Source organism: Coturnix japonica, chromosome 1 (genome assembly GCF_001577835.2).
Source record: "Coturnix japonica isolate 7356 chromosome 1, Coturnix japonica 2.1, whole genome shotgun sequence".
In the NCBI taxonomy this organism is placed as follows: domain Eukaryota; kingdom Metazoa; phylum Chordata; class Aves; order Galliformes; family Phasianidae; genus Coturnix; species Coturnix japonica.
Window position 1 is genome coordinate 147,534,915 of NC_029516.1, and position 19,481 is coordinate 147,554,395.

Below are 19,481 nucleotides of genomic sequence, written 5' to 3' on the forward strand. Positions count from 1 at the left end.
GCTGCATCTAATTCAAATGCTACGTAGTCATTATTTAAAAGAAAAATCTCAAATTCTACTTATGGAGTCTGCCTGTAATTCTAAATCAGGTCTATGAAATCTAGATTTGCATTTGTCTACTGTGAAAGGAAATTAGATGTAATGATTTCTTGAAGTTGTTTGACAAAGTCAAGATTTCCAGGACTTTGTTGCTGTTACTGTATACAGTAGTTCACAAAAGAATATCAACAGAGGATGGACAAGTTTTTGTAAAACCTTGTTTCTTACATTTCTCTAGGGTTTCTGACTCAGAGCTGTAAAAACCCAAGAATAAAGTAGTAAACACACAATGATGCATCTGTGACCATTTGCTCCCCCTTTTGATCTGTTTGATTTCCTTCCACAAAACAGTTTATTCCCCTTTGGTCCTGGTCAAAGATTTGATCATTGCCTTCACTTCTCTAGGTACTTCTCTAACCTTTTGCTTGCAGGAGGAATTATCACACTGGTCCTCCGTGCTCTGTTTTTCATATGCAGTGTCATAGGCTACTCTTTTCTGCATGGTAGGGAAAGGCTGTGGAAATACAGCCCTCAATCAGCTTCTACCTTTCTTCTCCCCTTATTTCCAAAATTTAAATTTTGTCCCACATTGAATAGTCTCTTATTTTTCAAAAAGAATGACAAAGGCCAGAGAGGGATAACTTTTGCGCTGAATGCCTATCAAAAATCCCTGCTGTGTTTCAGGCCCCTTGCAACTTCCTTTTACCCAATATGTGTCATCCAGCAATGGGTACAAGTCATTAAGGAGGCAGAGAGGATTGCTGAAGTGATGTACCTATTCAGAGCATTGCCTCAAGCAACCCCAGCCTGTAGCTGCTGGCTAGTTCTGAAGTCTGAGTTCAGCTTTGGCCCCAAGGGTTACAACACCTTGTTTTCCATCACAATGCAAATAGCAGATGCAATGGGACATCCACTTGCCAGAGTGGGTTCTAGAGCTGAAATTGTCCCAGGGATTCACAGTGAAACACACTCAGACAGCTGCTGCTTAAAAGCACAAGATTACGCTTTGCAGTGTGGAAGAACAACTATTAAAATATGAGATATCCAAACTAGGATTTATAGACATCAATTTATTTAACATGCACGGCAGATTAACTTGTTGGCTTCTACTTAATCTCAGGTAGTTTACTGGTTCCCCAAATCTGACCAGTAAGGACAAAACTTTGCTGTACTGAAAAAAAAAAAAAAAAAAAAAAAAGTCTGAAAATATAACAGAATTTGAATAGACTGTAGAAACAAGATTTCTGTTTTAAACCAATAGATAAAGAAAAGTTAAACATAGAAGTAAAATAAAATGTACTAGCTAGATTGTTAGAAGATGGAAATTTACAAGATTTTAAAAATGCGTCCTGTCTAGACTTTTTTCCCCCCTACAAATTATATTAAGAAAACAAAGAATCAAACAGAACATCTTCAAGGACAGCATATTTCGCACTTAAAAAAATGTTTTACCTAATTTCTATTCATGACTTTTTCTTATTTCTGTTCACTACTTGTTCACCCAGCAGGAATAGTACCATTTCTTTCTTACCTTTTTAATAGTGCAATGCCTTCTATGATTGCAAGTGAGCAACAGTTCAAGTGAATACTCTCTTGGACATATTTGAGTTCTGATATTTAAAGTATTTTAATCAAAATGAAAGAATAACAGATGTTGAGCTCTCAAAATACTATGATATTTACAGTATAAAGCTTCTTCAATAGTAATCTGAAAAAGAAATACTTACATGCCTTTGCTCCACAAAAGTAAGATTTTAGCCCTAAGGTCCGCATTTATTTTCTGATCTGTTTTTTCTACAAGGCTTCCTGAAGCATCTAGTTTCTTACCTTTACCTTTTTCTAACACAACTGGCCAGTCACATATTTGGTTTTATATGAAGCCCTCTCTTGCTGCAAACATGTTAAATAAATAAATAAATAAATAAATAAATAAATAAATGGAATAGGAATTTTCGTCTTCTAGTTATCAGCTCCATTTCATCATGACCACAAGGCCACTCGTTCTCATCTACATGATGATCTAAAAGGAGGAAACTTCTGAACTTTTCTAGAGGCAGTTCCTTAAACTACAAAACTTTGCTGTTAAGAAACCTTACTTTGGATGATGCCTTCCAATGAGTCTTTGTTTCCAGCAAAATATTATCTGTGACATTCATTTTAATTTGAGAAAGAACTGTGTCAGCAAGGTTGTGTTAGAAGTAAGTGACCATGAATACCTTAAGAGTGCCCAGTCCTCTCACACATGAGACTGACTTATAAATCACATATTAGCTAAAACAACCTGTCAACAGAAGAAGGAACTAACCATCCACTTCTGTCCTAAGGGGGCAAGCTAGGAAGAAAGAATCAAGGAAAAAGAAAAATTTGCAAGCTGGAGAAAAATAAAAAGGGGCAAGATCAGAAGAAGAGAGAAGATTAGAAGCAATCAGTACTGTTGGATTGATGAAAACACTGGATAGTTGTTAGTTTAAAATCAATAGTATGTTCAGTCATGTGGTAAGTAGAATTCCATGTGGTTGAACAAGTTATTGATGTGGGAGTTTATTTATTTAGCTGTATGCAGGGTATCACAAGTCAAACTTCAGAAGAGTGATTAATGTGGCTGAAAAAAGTTCTTGTAGCATCAACTGGGAGTTCTGTTTCAGGATGTCATCTCTGCACACCTACAATGGCAATGGAAAAGTGTTAGCAAGAAGTGCATTTAAATACTTTGGCTTTTGAGTGCTAACCACTGACAGCTAAGATGAAAGAGAATTTCTGTCAAAGGAAGTTCTACTGTGGGAATGTTGACTCAACCTTTTGGTGCAATTTATTTTGGAACCCTTTCTTTTTTTAATTCACAGTGTTTCTTTCCAGTTATATGACACACATCAAGAACTAAATACTTAAGAATTGTTCTGGGTAATGTTTTCTGAGGCAGCCAGTATGAAATATTTAAGAGAGGTTTGTGTAATGTCTTGAAACTTTCAGAACTTATGTGCATGGGACCAAAGCCATAAGCCTTTTCCCATGAGAACCGAATGGTGCGCCTTTAGTGGCACAGCAGTTAGTGCATTCAAGTGAGATGAATGAGAACAAATTTTGAGTCCCTGCTCTGACTCAGGCAAAGCAGAAGCTATATTCAAAGTCTGCCAAGAGGCTATTATTGTTCTCCTGTTTGAGTAACACAGAGTGATTAGTGGTTAGGCCAGTCCAGTACGTAATGTGTCTCACTGAGACAATATAGCATATAGCCTCAGATCTCCTTATGAGGGCTATATGGTTACTACATGTTCCTAAAGCATAATTGCGCTATTTACTTACTTACTTATAGTAAAAGAACACGAGTATAATATGTAGGATAGTCAGAATGGTGTTATACAACGCATTGTTGAAAGCATGTTGCATCTCTTCAAACATTGCACTCTAGAGAGCAAACGATTGAAAAGTAGATGGAATAGAAGAAGCTGAAAATAATGCTGGTCAGAGGAATTCAAGTAGTTGACATGTCATCCACAGTGCTTGTAGACAAAGTCCAGATCAGAAATTTGAACAGAATTCTTCAATTTCCTAAGTGGTCAATGCTGTATCCACTGTCTTTGCTTTTCTCAGGTTGGTTATGATTTACTTTATTCTAAGCAGAAGTTTTTGTCTTGCTTCTAAGATGATGAATCCAAACACATTATTCAGTTACAGCATTTCCTGTAGGGGAAAAAAAAAGCTTAGTAAAAATCAGAAATTTTTTCCTGATGAAAGACTTCCCAGCTCACTCTTCAAGGAACACATGTGGCTTGTTAGTACCAAATTGAAATCAAAGAAAATGCATTAATGGTAAAATGATTGGGATTTAAATTATAATGAAAGAATTGTCTCAGTCTTTCCCATTACTGAATGTATGAGTAACTAGGTGATCAAGAGCAGAACTTAAAGAAATAATTTGACTTCTGAGCCAGCTTCAGATTTCACAGTTCACAAATAATTATTTGTCTGTCTAGCAAACTACTTCACATAGAAAAAATAGGAAAAAGAAAAGGAAAGAAAAAAAGAAAAAGAAAAAAAGAAAAAAAACATATAAATTAATGCTTATACAGTGTTACATATATAACCAGATGCTGAGAAATAAATAAAATCCTATCAATTCCACTTCTGCTACCAGAAAAGCATAACGTAACAGGTAATTTCCTCACCAGTTTCGGAACTGTGTGGTTGACATTTATTGCAAATCCTAAGCATTTCTGACAGTGTCATGACACTGCCTAGAGAGAGGTTGGAAAGAAGTGTAATTGTATTATGGGCCAAATTTGACCCATTTTAAAATTCAGTAGTTTTCTCACATGTGCAAATGGGAATCAAAACTATTTCTACTTAAAAACACAGCCTCTTCAGTTCTCCCTCTTCTAGCCTATTTGGTTTATATGTGAGTGTGTGGATTTCCTTGTTTTTTACACCACTGAGGACAGATTTTTAAAGAGACTGCAGTTACAGCCTTCTGAAACTTGAATACATTTAAATAAGAAAGGATAACGAAATCCATTTAGGAACATTATTATGAAAAATATTGCAGATTACTATCCCTTTTGAAGTTCTTTTCATGTCCTATTTTTTTTTTTAATTAATTTATTTATTTATTTTCATAAGCTGTCATAGAATTTGCTGGGCAAATACTTAAAATGATGGGAAAAATATATTTACGATTGTTTTCAATAATTAAATAATTACTGTCAATGTCTGTATACTTCTCCTAAAACAATTCATAAACGTTGCTTATAATGCCCTATATGTTACAATAAATGTTCTCTTTTAAACTGACTTCATTATATCCTAATTCTTGTCTTTCTTTACTTTGAATTTTTGACTTTCTAAAACACCCTGCCAAAAGAAAAAAAAAAAAATAAAAAATCATCAGGGCTTCATAGTCATAGTCACCATGAGTACCTACCAGCCACAGTTAGTTTGCTTAGTTACTGTGTTATCAAATTTGACACAAATTCCTAATCAAAATTACAAATCACTGTAATCATACTTGAGGTTTTTTATCAAAGCCCCATATGAAAACAATACCAGGTTTCTGACTGAAATCTTTTTATCTGCATTATAAAGATCTTGACAAGAACTAAATGTTTTTATAATTGTTGCAATTAAAAATGGGATGAAGTAGAATATCGCAAAGCTTGTCTTTTATTTGAAATCTAGAAATAGATGTTACATATCTTTTACTTTTCATCGCATTTATCTCAAAATATTTCGATGTTAATTCAAGTTTTTTTCTGTTTCAAAATGTTTCTCTTTGTGCATGTTCATGCTATTTTGTTTTCCTCCTATTTATTTATTTATTTGTTTAAGCAATTTGTCTTTCTAGCACTTTCAAATTGAGTAAGAAGGAACTTCACATAAGTACATAATTCTTGATACCACTATCTATTTTTTCAGTCCTTTTTAATTTTCATAAGATCAGCAGAACTCATCAACAGAATTTTCAAAAATATATGGCACAATGCAAGAATCATTTGCACTTGTTCATCTCTGAGTCTCTTTAAGTGCTACTACAGGATGCTACACAAAAAGGGTTCCGATTTTCTAGCTTTAACATTACTTATTAGTCAGCTAATGTTTTTCTTCCTCCAACCAGTGAGAGCATTTTGTAGATATAAATTCTTTGTTTCCTCTACCATTGGTATACCATGGACTATGGAGTATTACTGCTAGGACTCAGAATCTTAAATTGGTAATGCTGTTTTTTGTGTCGTTATTCAAGCACATACTGTATTCTCCAAAATGTAAGTTTATCCTTCCTCCTATCACTCAAAAATCAGCTTATAAAATACTATCTCATTAATAAAAAAAACTGAAAGCAAAATGAAAAAGAACACTGTTAGAAACAATGAATAGATGCTCAGAAGCATCTTCAACTTAATTTCCTATTACTAGCATGTTCTTCATCTTTTAACAGAGCAGTGCATTTATCCACATGCACAGCAAGACCACTGTAATAAGTATACAGAGTACCTTTGACCTCCCTTTGTCTCTGTTGATCTGATGGAACTCTCTGTGTGTATCTGTATGCATGACTGGAGGGTGCTCACAGGCTGTTGCTTTGTTTTGGTTTTACCAAACTCCCCTTTTCAGCAGGATTTGCATTACAGCCTAAGTCTCAAAGAACGTGTTCTTCAAATTCTGCATAACCATAAATGTCAGGTCTTCCAATGGCAACTTAAGTATTTTACTTCAAAAACAAAATTGTCCTATTAACACATTCCCATAACACAGAATTTATATTGGGGAAGAAGAGGGAGGCAACCACTTTTTTTCAGTAACATAGTAACCACTTTTTTTCAGTAACATAGGGCTTTACAAAGTAATAAATAAATAAATAAATAAATGAATAAATAAAATAGTGAAAGCAATAATAATAATAAAGAAAATATATCTCAAAGTTAGCAGTAAGGAGGATGAGGAAAAAGCTAAATCATCTTTTGTAATTACAGTAGTAGCACTTCAAAGTATTTTTGTGCTTGGAATTGTATTTTTGGATCAAGTATAATTATCTATTATAAATGTGAGAAAGAGCTAAGTAAAAAGGGGAGGAAAAAAAAATGTTTTCCAAGTTCTGCTGCTTGGCTTTTGATGCTAATGTGTTTACATCTTGCCATGTAGTGTTCTGTAAGAGTAATGTGACACTGGAAAATCCTTAAACATTTTACCTTAGAAATGGTTAAGAAAATTTCCTAGGTTCAGTCCACCACAATTCTGTCGTTGCATTTCTATGTTGGTAAGTTCCCCTGCAAAAGGATAACCTACAGTCTTGATTTCTATCTCTGACTCTTGACTGGGGCAAACATGGACAAAATGTCTGCACAATCTGACAGTTGCTGGAAGTGTAACACGCTTTGCATCAGTTGGCCATAAACAAAGTGTAAGGTCTGAGAATCAGAGAAAAAAAGAGAAGTGCATCCATACTTCTACAGTAGAATATGATCTATTTAGGACCTGTTACAGTTAGTGGATATAACCAGATACTTCTTGGGTGCCATTCATTTTTTCTTTGGAATGATTTCTAAAGTTTATCAGAAGGCATTCAAGACCTTCTGATGTAGATTTTGTGTAGGTGAAGATATCTGTTATTCTAGAGTATCTAGTAAATTCTGTCCTAGGAGACATTTAAGCAAGAAAAAAGCTGTAGTCAGTGAACCTTGCAGTCTAATAGGAATATCTTGCTTTTCATGTGCCCTGTTGTGTTGGGTTTTTTTGGGTTTTTTTTTGAGATATAAAGTATCATAATTCTGTATCATGAAGAAAGTCAATAAATAAAAAAGATCAATGTTGAAAAAAAAATGTTTATTTTTAATTCAATAATGTCAGCTAAATATTATCCTATATCTATCATTCATGTTTACAACAGAGTTATTTTTTTTCTAGTGTCTTATCTGATTGCTTATGTTTGCTTTTATTGCACATATCTCTTTGATCTCTAACCAGCTATAATTGTGATGTTTTCATCAAGTTTTATTTTTCTATAACTGTTATGCTTTATCAGATACGGTACTTTTACTGTCAGCTCCAGGCCTTTCATGTTCTTTCATCTTTGTGGTGGGTGCCCTTTTTGTTATACTTGTTTATAGAATCTAATATTAATGCTTAAGTGCATATTTCAAAGAAAATGGACCGAAAGATGTCAAACATGCATTCACTTCATTATTTATCTATATTAAGCATTTTTGCTACAGGAGTGCACAGTAAGCATCTAATTTAAATGGTTTGACTTTCTGTTTGCTAATGGCTGTTATTTATTGCTGTAGATGGGTGTATAGGCTGTGAACCGACAGACACTACTGCTAAAATTAGTTTTCATTTTGATGGTTTATTTTTCTTTTTATCCTATTTAGTTGGCTGGATTTGGTCTCTGGCTATCTTTGTAGCAATCAAGTGGCAGAACCTAAGATGATTCTTGGATTGGTGCTAAGAGGATGATTGTCTTTTGTCGTTTGTCCAACTGCCTCTTTCCCTATCACTCAGTGAGGGAAATCTCAGTAGTGCAAGAGAACACAGAACTAAATGTCATTAACATAGTTCTAATAAAACTTGAATATGATATGTTTCTCACTAAAATCACATGTAATAAGCCCTGACACATAGGTGCTGAGTGCCTAATTAATGCTTGACAGAATATTTGTCATCACAAGCAACAAAATTGTAACATTTAATATTAAAATTCAACTCACGTAAAGGTAAAAGAAAAAAAAAATCTTACAACTGGCAAAGCATGATCTCAGCCTAATCTGTCTGGATAAAAGAATCCATTTCACTCAATAAATATTAAGGTCAAAGAGTCAAGCATGCCAAAATTAATACATAGGATCAAGTACTGCCATAACGATGCTTAAACCATTTGAGGTATATCACTACCTTTAAAGAAACAGCACAGCTATTGTAAGAGGAAGAATTTCATGGCTGCTATAGAAAAGGTATCTGTAAATTTATACAGAATTTCCATACAGTTTGATTGCAGATAGTGTTGGATGAACACTTCAGTCAGACATGTTTTCATCAAGAGAAGTGTAAATAGCAGGTCAAGGAAGGTGATACTGCTCCTCCACTATGCTCTTATGAGACCCCACGTGGAGTACTGCATCCAGCTGTGGGGCCCGTAGAATGATATGGAGCTGCTGGAGCAGGTACAGATGAGGGCCACAGAGATGATCAGAGATCTGGATCACCTTCCTGACAAATTCAGGCTGAGAGACTTGGGGCTTTTCAGCCTGGAGAAGACTCCAGGGTGACATAATTGTGTTCATTCAGTACTTGAAGGGGGGCCATCAGAAAGCTGGGGAGGGACATTTTATTAGGACACGTGGCAACAGGGCAAAGGGAACTGTTTTTAAAGTGGAAGAGGGTAGATTTAGACTATATATTATGAAGAAATTCTTTTCTGTGAAAGGAGTGAGACACTGTGAAACAGGTAGCACAGAGACGCTGTGAATGTCCCCTCCATGGAAGCATTCAAGGCCAGGATGGATGGAGCTTTGAGCAACCTGATCTGAGGGAGGTGACCTTGCCTACAGCAGGAGTTTGGAACTACGTGATCTTAAACTATTCGATGATTGAATGTTAAAAAAAAAAAAAAAAACAAAAAACAAAAAAACCAAAAAACCCTCAGAGGAAAAGAACAATGAAAATACTGGGCTGATTCAGCAGGCCCTACTGCAAAGTTTTATCAAATCTCACATGAAGAAACTTAACAATCTACATAACACTGTTTCGTGGTACCTTTGTATCACGGGATCCTGTGGTATTCCAGGAAAAGAACAGAGGAAACATGGAAAGCAATGAATTCTTCATTCATAAATTTACCAGTCTGTGTAAGCTTACACCCTAATTCAATCATCCTTCCATACGGTGAAAAAGGAAAAGAGAATAAAATTCAACATTGGTCCGTATTTTATAGGGAAAAAACTCGGGAAGCTTCATTCCTTTGCACAGATGGGAGAAAATACAAAACAGTCATTACTAATGATAATAGACAATTAAAGATATAAGAGAAACTGTAGATTACCACAGTCTTGTATCTGTGTAGCATATGAAGATGATAGAATTTCTATTTTCATTTACTTCTTTGTAAGTCATTTTGAAACTTAAGAGAATAACAGTAAACAAATGGGCTTTTTAAGTCTTATTTTTCAAGAGAGTTTTGTCTGCTAGCATTTTCATGTTTGAATATAAAACATTTCACATTAAACTGAAAGACCTCTGTCAACATTCATTTAGCAGAATCAGTAAATATTACCTTTACTAGCCATTTTCTGCCCAAATCTAAGAAAAGGATGTTAATGACATACTTATCTATTTTGTATTCTTTTGATGTCCTTCCAATATCTCTCATTCCTCCCTCTCTCCTTCCCTCCTACTGTCCTGTCCTTCCTCCATCCCTCCCTCCCTTCCTCCCCTTATTTCTTCTTATTGAACATGGACATATTCATTTTAATTAAATTTTTAATTTTTTTCCTGTTTTTTTTTTTGTCCCCTTCCCCCATAGTAATTCCTCTAATTTCTCCCTTACTACACTTGATTCAATGTTTGCTGTGAAAAAAACAAACAAACAAACAAACAAACAAAAGCATCTATTCTTCAATATTTGTATGGTATTTTAAGATCTTTTTGTGATAGTCACTTAAAAAATGTAATGTTTTAAAACTGAAGCATGCTGTGCAAGCAAAAGAACAGTTATTCCTTTCATTTACAAATATGAAAACAGAGGCATAGGGAGATCTTTCTATCAACAAATATTCACACAATGAGTTATTCAAAGACTTAACAGAGCTCGTGTTCTTTTGCTTCACCATTTTAATGTAAGAAACTATTCTTACACGATTTTCAATAATAAAAAAGCATACAAGTAAGCAAAATTGTTAATAGAAATATCAGAAAATGATAAAGAAGAAATGTATCAGGATAATCAGACTTCAAACAAGTCTATTCACTTTTTTGAATCATTCTATGTTGTCTCTTACATGAAGTAAAACCTGCTTTATTAAGTCAAGTTAGCACAGGGGAATGTCTCAAAAGCCAATAAGAATGAATTCAGTGATAATCCCTTAATTTAATGAGAATTTAATTCTATAGCTCTGAAAATCTAGTTTAGTCTATTTTACTTTTGTCATAGCAATTGCATCAACATAAACAACAATTAGATGACAACGTGCAGTAGGCAAATTACTATCTTCCATTAAAGTAGGTTTATGGCCCCCTGAGTAAGACTTCTTTGTGGCAAACTATATAGAGGCCAAATTCTGAGACTCAGTTCTGCTAAAATTTAATTCTATATTCTCTTCAGTATTTCTATATATACTACTATCATAAATCAAAACAATTCTATGATATAGATTTATACTCTAGTGTCTGATGTTATTATTACTTTGAGTTCTGATTCTATTCAACTGTTCTTTTTATTGAGATTGCAATGTAAACTGACAGTTTACCTTCTGTATTCTTTTCTTTCTCTTTCTTAGCAGGATTTGGTACCAGAGGCTATGTGGGCTTTTTGCTGTTTTGAGTAGGCAATCAGTAAACTGACTACATCTGAATTTGTATACATAGTACTGAAAAACATAAAGCGACCTCTCACAAACCAGGGCAGAGGTTTTGCATATGCTCTCTCAGAACCATTTATTCAGCCCCACTGTTATCTTATCTTAGGGCTTTAATGCAGTGGGGGTGAATTACAGTGATATATTACCTCTAGCAGAAGTACTATCTGAGATTCCCAGCTTTGTCTCTTTCTAGCTGGTCACTTTTACACAAATATCACTGCTTTAGTTGTGCTGAAAAAAATGTGAGCAGAACCGTACTCAAATCACCTAACAGAAATGACTTGGTTTAAAAAGAAAAAATAAAGACCAAAAATCTTCAAAAAGATTTTATTTTAAAACTTGGATCATTTGGGAATTTGCTACCAAAATGTCTGGTAAGTGTTCTGCCACAGCAAGGAGAACTGAGCTATTTTGGGGAGGAGATAATAAGGCCTGAAAGTGGAAGGGTATGCAGAAACACAGTACATTTTGAACTGAGAAACAACCAAGTATCTGGCTGTGGAAGATGAGGTAGAAGGTTATAGAAAAGGCATAGAAAAGGCATAAAAATGAACATCCATTTTCAGGTATATATTTTAATTAAACAGATGATGCAATTTCCATTTGCTATGCTATAAACGTCACTACAGAAAACAGCAGCATTGGGAGAATGGTTTCTTAAACTACCATTTCTCAATAAATGATCAGCTAAAAACTTTGTACATACTATTACTCTTAAAAAAATAGCAAGATTTTCAAGAGTCCTACTCTTAATCATGGTGTTATGTCAGCAAGATTTTCAAACTAGATAAAAGATGGCTTCATCGTCATCATGGCTAGGTCCTTATGACCATCTTTATTCTGATTACATCTGCATTTCTCTATTAAAAGGAGACAGCTGGAGCTCCAGATTCCTGATCTTCCTCCTGGTCTGCTTACTTAGGTTTTTTTGGGGGGGTTGCTCCATTTATCTCTCTCCAAATTTTCTTTGTTCTGCAGAAGGAGTAGCATAAAGTCGTATAAACATGAGCCAGGATATGGCTCAGGATATGTTGTTTGGTGATTGTTGCGGTGGTGTTGGCTTTTTTGTTTGTTTTGCTTTGTCACTGCTTTTAAATCAAGTAGCATAGTCAGAGACTGTCAAACCTCTGTTCTCTGACTATTCTTGTATGAAGATGAAGACTGCTCTGCTCTTCAACTACTAGGGCATGACTTGCTGTACTGAAAAATGTATTTTATATGCCTAGCTGCAGGAAAAGGATTCTCAGCTGAGACTTGTAAGTAAGAAAGTTAAATATTCTTGGGCGTGAACAAGGAACACAACCTTAAATCTCTGAAGTCCTACTGGTTTCGTTTGTTTGTTTTTTCACTTCATGCTCTGGTCCTGGCTAGCCTAGTCAGCTTCCTACTCAGCTGACAATCTTCTGAAAATATATTTCTGGGCACCTTTTGAAAAGCCTGTGTGCTTAACTTGGAAAATAAGATTTTCTGGAAACAGACTGCTTAAGGAAATAACAGCAAAATGCTAAGTCCAAAAAGGCCTAAAATACCTCTACTCCAAATCTGAGTAAACCATAGCTTTCCTCCCGCAGACTCTCAGAATTAGGAATCTCTTTTGCATGACATCATGTTTCCAGGGATTTTTAATACATTGTATTTGTATCTTTATTTTATACTTCATTTATTGCAGTTAAGAAGGTAGGCATAAACTGATCCTTTCATATTAGCCAAAGACTTATTTCTTGAATACAGGAGAAGATATTAATCTTAGCTAATTTAAGAACCAAATAAAAATCTGCATATTATTAGGTAGTCTTCCAAAGCTCAATAGTCCACAAAGAAAGAAAAAGGTTTCTCCAAGAATGTTTGTGAGTTTGACTTCTGTTCTGAAACTCCTTCTAGCTATCCTCTCCAGGGAGTATGTAAGAAGTAATCCTAAACAAAGAATTAAGTGTTCTTATTATTTGAGTCAGATAACTGAAAACAGTCAGCATTAGTGTTCTTCCTATTCCCGTATTCACAGTTCCAAATATATTTTAAAAAAGAAATAAATAAAATAAAATAAAACTGATGCAACAAGACACATAATAAATCATGAATGCTCTTTACTACTTCTAATTCATATTAATCTGACTAGATTTGGCATTAATGGATAAGAAAAATAATTAGAAATAACTAAAAATACCTGGATTAATTTCAAAGTAATAGAGAATTAAAATATATACTAAAAATACATAGAAAAAAATGTATAACAATTAAAAAAATAATTTAAGAAACTTACAGAACATTTCAAGGACATTGAGTCAAATTAACTTTTACATTCTGCAAAAATGTCATGAAGTGCAAATTAATCAGCAGTTCTCTACTGATTCAGAGGTCTCTCCCCAATACCTCGATCCTAGCAACTGTGAATATAAAATCTATAGGAAATTATTTATGTAGACATGCTTGTCAACTCTGCAACTTTAATCAGAACTATTTGGTTTAAAATTATTTTATAAAACATCATTTCACTGCAGAATGAGATTTCTATTCTAAATCAAAGAGAAATATATCCCTCACCTCTTTGTCAGTTCAGAATATCTATTAATCTGGTAGTCACTTACTTATACCTGAAACAAAAGAAATTCAGATGTAAGTCCATCTCTAATTAATGTTTAACACAATCAAATGAAACACATGCAAAAGAAGAAATTAAGAGAGATCTTACAGTCTCGTGTCAGTGCAAATTCAGACTCCAAGAAAAGCAAGTCTTCATCTTATATGATGTGAGGTAGCCCCACTTTTTTCACTGTGAATATTGTCTTTTACTTTCTGCAAAAATTTGTGAGTGTGGATTCAACTGGATAAGATAATCAGAAAGTAGCATTAGCACATGCCATCAAATAAAGATAATAGCAAAAAAGTTATTTCATTAATTCAAGTGAGAGCATAGCACTTTTTTGGATGTACTTAAACATCACATTGAAAAAATAAGGGCATATGTTTGGAAAACTTAATTGTTTGTGTATTTCTCCCTAGTCATGAGTACTGTATCATTAGGTCTTCCTCCTGCAGCTGACCGTAGACATCACTTTTGTACTTTGCTGGCAATTTTATTTCTGGTGAGTTTAAGAGCTCTTTTCCTATGCATTTATTGTTTACTTTGTACATGATGTTTTTCTGAAAAATTAATTAAAAAGAAAAGTAAAAATAAAATCTTAAAAATGTTTGCAATTTTGGAAAACTTCCTCGCTTATTTCTGACTATATAGCAACAATCTATTTTACAAGTTACCTTCAATAATTAATACTTAATTTGTTGAAAGGTACTTTTAAAAGCAATTTTCTATTCAACAACTCGGGTAATTACAGTGGGAAATGATTGATAACATCAGTTGATATTAAATATTGTACTGCTAATCATCATGCAATCTTGCATACCGTTATTCATTAGTTAGTTCTTTAATTTAAATAGCTGACAATTTACAAGGAATGCTTCAGTTACATGAATTATCATATTTTTTATTCCCAAGATAAGCCCAGCACTTCATTAGACCAGAATCTTTTCACATTGCTTTTCTTTCATTTTTCAACAGCAAAGTACTTTGATTTGAAAGTTCTGTAGCTGTAGTCATGGGAAGTATTAGGTTCATCATTGTCAAATAACTCTGTGTAATATTTGTACAGTACAAAGACACTTCTGGAATAAACAAAGTCATATTGTTATACACTTTCCTGACATTAATAAATATGCACTTGTGGACTCCAAGAGAACTTTGTGTTTTTGTGTCAGATTCTGGAAAATGATGCCATGACCTCATATATGTTTGTAGTATAAGCTGACTGCTAGAGTGGCTGTAGATGTCATTTCCTTTGTAAACGACTTCACTTTATCACCCAGGGGCACATCACGACATTTTAATACTGAGTCTTATACATGACTCAGACATTTACATTTGGTGAGTCTTCCAAAAAGTTTAAAAATGAAATATACTAAATCAGCTTCATTAATGAGGGCTAAAATTGTTTTGAAAGAAACTTGTAGTTATTTGGTGAAGACAGTACATTCCCTATGAAATATAGAACCAACTGTCATATGGAATCTCATTATATGTTAATGCAGTGATACATTCACTGTGTAAAAACTGTTCTGAAAAATCTTGTTTCAATTCCATGGTCATAATAAATACATTTTTTTCATGTGCATATGTAACTAGACATCGATAGAGATACTCACAGGCTTACACCCTTTACACAAAAATAGAACTCTCAGAATACTGGTTTTATAGCACACTGAAATTTACCCCACATCTTAGCTCCTGCTAATGCACTGCTGTTTACAGGCAATCAGCACTTGTCTCTTCTCCTTGTTGCTCAAGAGCTAATGACCTTATCACTGTCCCCCTTGTTAGCTTCCTGCCATGCTCCGCAGGGCTAACTGCTCTTTTCTCTGTACTCTTTCTCTAGTTAACATACAGATGTTCGACTCAGAATATTTGTTTCCAGAATGGATATAGCTCAGAGTTTTTTTCCTGATTAGTTTTTCTCCTGCCTTAGTTTCAGACACTTAGTGCCAGGAGGGTTTCAAACATCTTCATAGAATGAGACTGTACAACCTCTCTGGGCAACCTGTTCCAGTGCTCCATCTCTCTTGCTGTATAGAAGTTCTGCATCTTATTACAGAACTTACCACGTTCAAGTTTTAGGCCATTACTTTTTGTCCTATCACTACACACCACTGAAAAGCCTGGCCTTGTTCATTTGCCTCCCACCTCCCTTTATCCACACAGAAACATTTATCCAGTCTCCCCAATTTCATAGTGTGACACTATCAAACAAAACACCATGGAACTGTTACCAACTTTCAGAGTATTGTTAGTTATATCATAACATAAAACAAACAAACAAACAAACAAACAAACAAACAAACCACCATTTCCTTTATTTTTTTCTCTCTAACACTGAAACAGAAAATGACTGGTACAGAAGGTATCAGGATTCCCGTTTGCTATTAACAAGCTCAGTACTGTAGTATGACATGATCTATCAGAAATAGAAAAGGAAATTACATTCTAGTGAGAGCCTGATATTTCCATTTTTTTATGGAAAAACATACAATTTATCACTAGTTCTGTTACTTTCGGAGTACTTCATTAAAAATAAAAAAATAAAAAAAATAAGTCCACTATTCTTATGTGTATAAATAGAACTTACAGTCTTTTTAATTAATTTCTACAGTTCTCATTAATGTCTTCTCATCCTATGCATTTGGAATCACTAGCTATGAGAGTACAGAGACAGTACTACAATAACAGCAGAAATATCTGCCAGGAAGTCTTACTTCTCCACACATATAAGCATAAAGTAGAAGGAGTTCCCCCAGGATATCTGCAGAATCCCAGCAATGAATTCAGAGAAGAAAATGAGAGAGCTTACAGCTCAGGACCTATAACTTCACCAAAATTAATCATCACTTTCCTTTTTCATTTATTTTCCCTCTAGAAAACAACTCCCACCTCTTGCAACACTAACAATTTTCTCTTTATCTCAGTGAGTAACAGCTTATTTCTTGAGCTTTTGTTCTGCAACTCTATCCCTAGTTTATCAGTCTTTTAAAAAAATCCTTTTATAATGAAAGCTTAGTGCAGTTTAAAAACTCTTGTTCTTCAATTTTTTTAACTTCCATAATTGTCACATTCCTCTGCATGTAATCTTCAGGATTTTTTGCACCTATACTCTTTTGGCTCTTGTTTTCCTCTGGTGTCTTCATCTCTTAAAATGTTCTTTTCTAACACCTTATTTCTCATAAAATTATACACAGGACAAATATTTAGTCCAAATAAAGCAATTTTGCATTTCTTTGGGATATCAAAAAAAGGAAAACTTTTGTTTTAGCTGAGAAAAACAGTGCTTAAGACTAAGATTTTACATAAAAAAGTTAAATGTGGAACATTTCACAGGCCATTTGAATGTAAAGAAGATGCTACATTATTGAAAACAAATGTTCAGGCTTCTTTGAATATCAATGTTTTATTTGCTTTGTTCTTTTAATATGCCTTTGATATCAATAAAAAGAAGAAACAGTGAGGTGTTCAGCTTCCGGAAAAGGAATTTTGTTCCAACTCACACAGTATACTTTTTTTTTTTCTTTTGTTTTAGTCATTTACCAAAGTTTCAAAATGTATATAAAAATAAGAATAGATTTTAATATTTTATATTTCCTAAGAAAATTTTACTCAGTTGATTGCTCTTGCTGGTGCTAGTTCTATATTTCACTTTTATGCTCCTTTAGCACGTAATAAGATCCTAGATAATATAATGCTCCTGTAAAACAATCATAAAAATAAATAAACAAACAGAAAAGAGGATGGAGACGATTTACTTGTAATTTTCATTGTCCAGTCTGAATAGAATAAATTAGAGGTTTATCTTGAAAAAAAAATTTTATTTTTTTATTATTTTAAAAACAAAATGCATTTTCTTTCATATGATATGTAGTTTTTTAAGTAAAAAGGAACATAATTCAATATGCAGAACCATTAGTACTTTGTACCAGTTTTACTTGATAGAATGAATATCATGTCTCCAATATATTTCTATCTTTAGATTATAATTTCTAAGGTAAAATACTTTTTTTTCTTTTTTCTTTTTTCTTTTTTCTTTTTTTCGCGACATTCATTTCAAACAAGTTTATTGAATTTACATTTCCTCTCTATATTTCCCTTTCACTAAACTCCAGATATTTTCAAAGCCAAGTTTAGCATAGTAAGTAAGGAATAAAAAGAAATAAAATTAATTTAAATTAGAAATCAGCAGTAAATCATTATCCCAAATAATGCTACTTTTGCAAAACTGCCATTTTGCAGCAAATATAACTTGTCATAGCATCAAACTTGTTCTGTGCTCTTGTTCTCTTAGCTGTCCTTCTACTACATCCTATATTTCATCTTCTCCAGTCTGACAGCTTTTTGAATCTTCATGCCTTGTTTTTCCCTTTCCCTTTCCCTTTTCCTTCCATCCCATTCCCTTCCCATCCCCTTCCCTTCCTCTTTCCCTTCTCCCTTCTCCCTCCCCCTCCCCAAGTATCACAAAAGAGATTCAACCTCTTCTAAATAGGTGCATGTTTTTCTATTCTCTTATGGGCAATACCCCTCATATTTACCTTGATATTCTTCTTGCAAGTCCCGGGCTTCTTCTAGACATAGAATTCTAATCTTTTAACACTGGTTTATATGAACAACAACAAAAATATATTGACTAGCCTAAAATAGTGAGTCCCATTTGCATTTATAATTCAGTAGTGATTTGGATGGGTTGGATGGGCCTGTAAGAATTGAAAGTCTAATGTATTAACCAACAACATCTGCAAGATCCTTGTGCTTGCTGTTCTGAAACTGTATGCGTAAATATTAAACTACTTCTTTGAATTCAATTTCAAAGTTCTAAAGCTTTTATTATTTGGGCTTCAGACTTAGGGCTGCTTGACTCCAAGAACTGCTAACTAGTGAATAATTGACATCTATTGGCATATGAGTAGAAGCACATTCTTGATTTTATCCCAAGGCATTCTCCTATCTGGGTTAAACACAACATTAACTAGACAGCCAATCCTGAATCTGAAAACAAACAAACAAATAAACAAACAAAAACAGAGATCTCCTTATCTAATCTATCCTATCTTACTTTATTAATCAGCAACATTCTACTCAGAAAGCACACAGCATGCACAAAAATAGTCAGTAAATGTCAAATCTGATCTGGCTATTATTGCTCTTTATCTACTATATATATACTATAAATATATATATATATCTACTATACTATCCTTTCTTCCTTTCTCTTCCATTTCTTTTAAGCAGAAAATAATTTCATTAAGCATGCTTAAAATATTCGCCAGAGCTTTGTGGGTTGTGGGGTTTTGTTTGTTTGTTTGTTTGTTTTTTTGTTTTTCTAGGTATGAGAGTCTGTTTTCAGGTGCAGAATTCAGGTGACTGATTATTGCCAGGTCCCTCCTCTTTGTGGTTTTCAGAGGGGTAAAAAGAGAGGATGATTGCTATAAGAATACTCTTTCACACTGACCATATTCAAATGTAATTCTCTATGCTGCTGGACTAACAGTTGACTAACAGAAATGCCTTCAATGAAATGTACGATACTATCAAATTTCTTTTCATAGACAAAAATTGTGCTGACAGCAGAGATAATTTTAAAACTAATTGTCTTACTTTTGCCAGATACTTTAAAATAATGAAAAGAGGAGGAAATGTCTTTGTGTTGAACTTCATTTTCTACCACACTGATACCAATTCCAAAGTCACAAACTCATCTCAGGGGAAAAAAAAAGAAAAAAAAAGAAAGAAAGAAAAAAAAAAAGAAAGAAAGAAAAAGTAATTAAGACTACACTACCTAGCCTGACCTT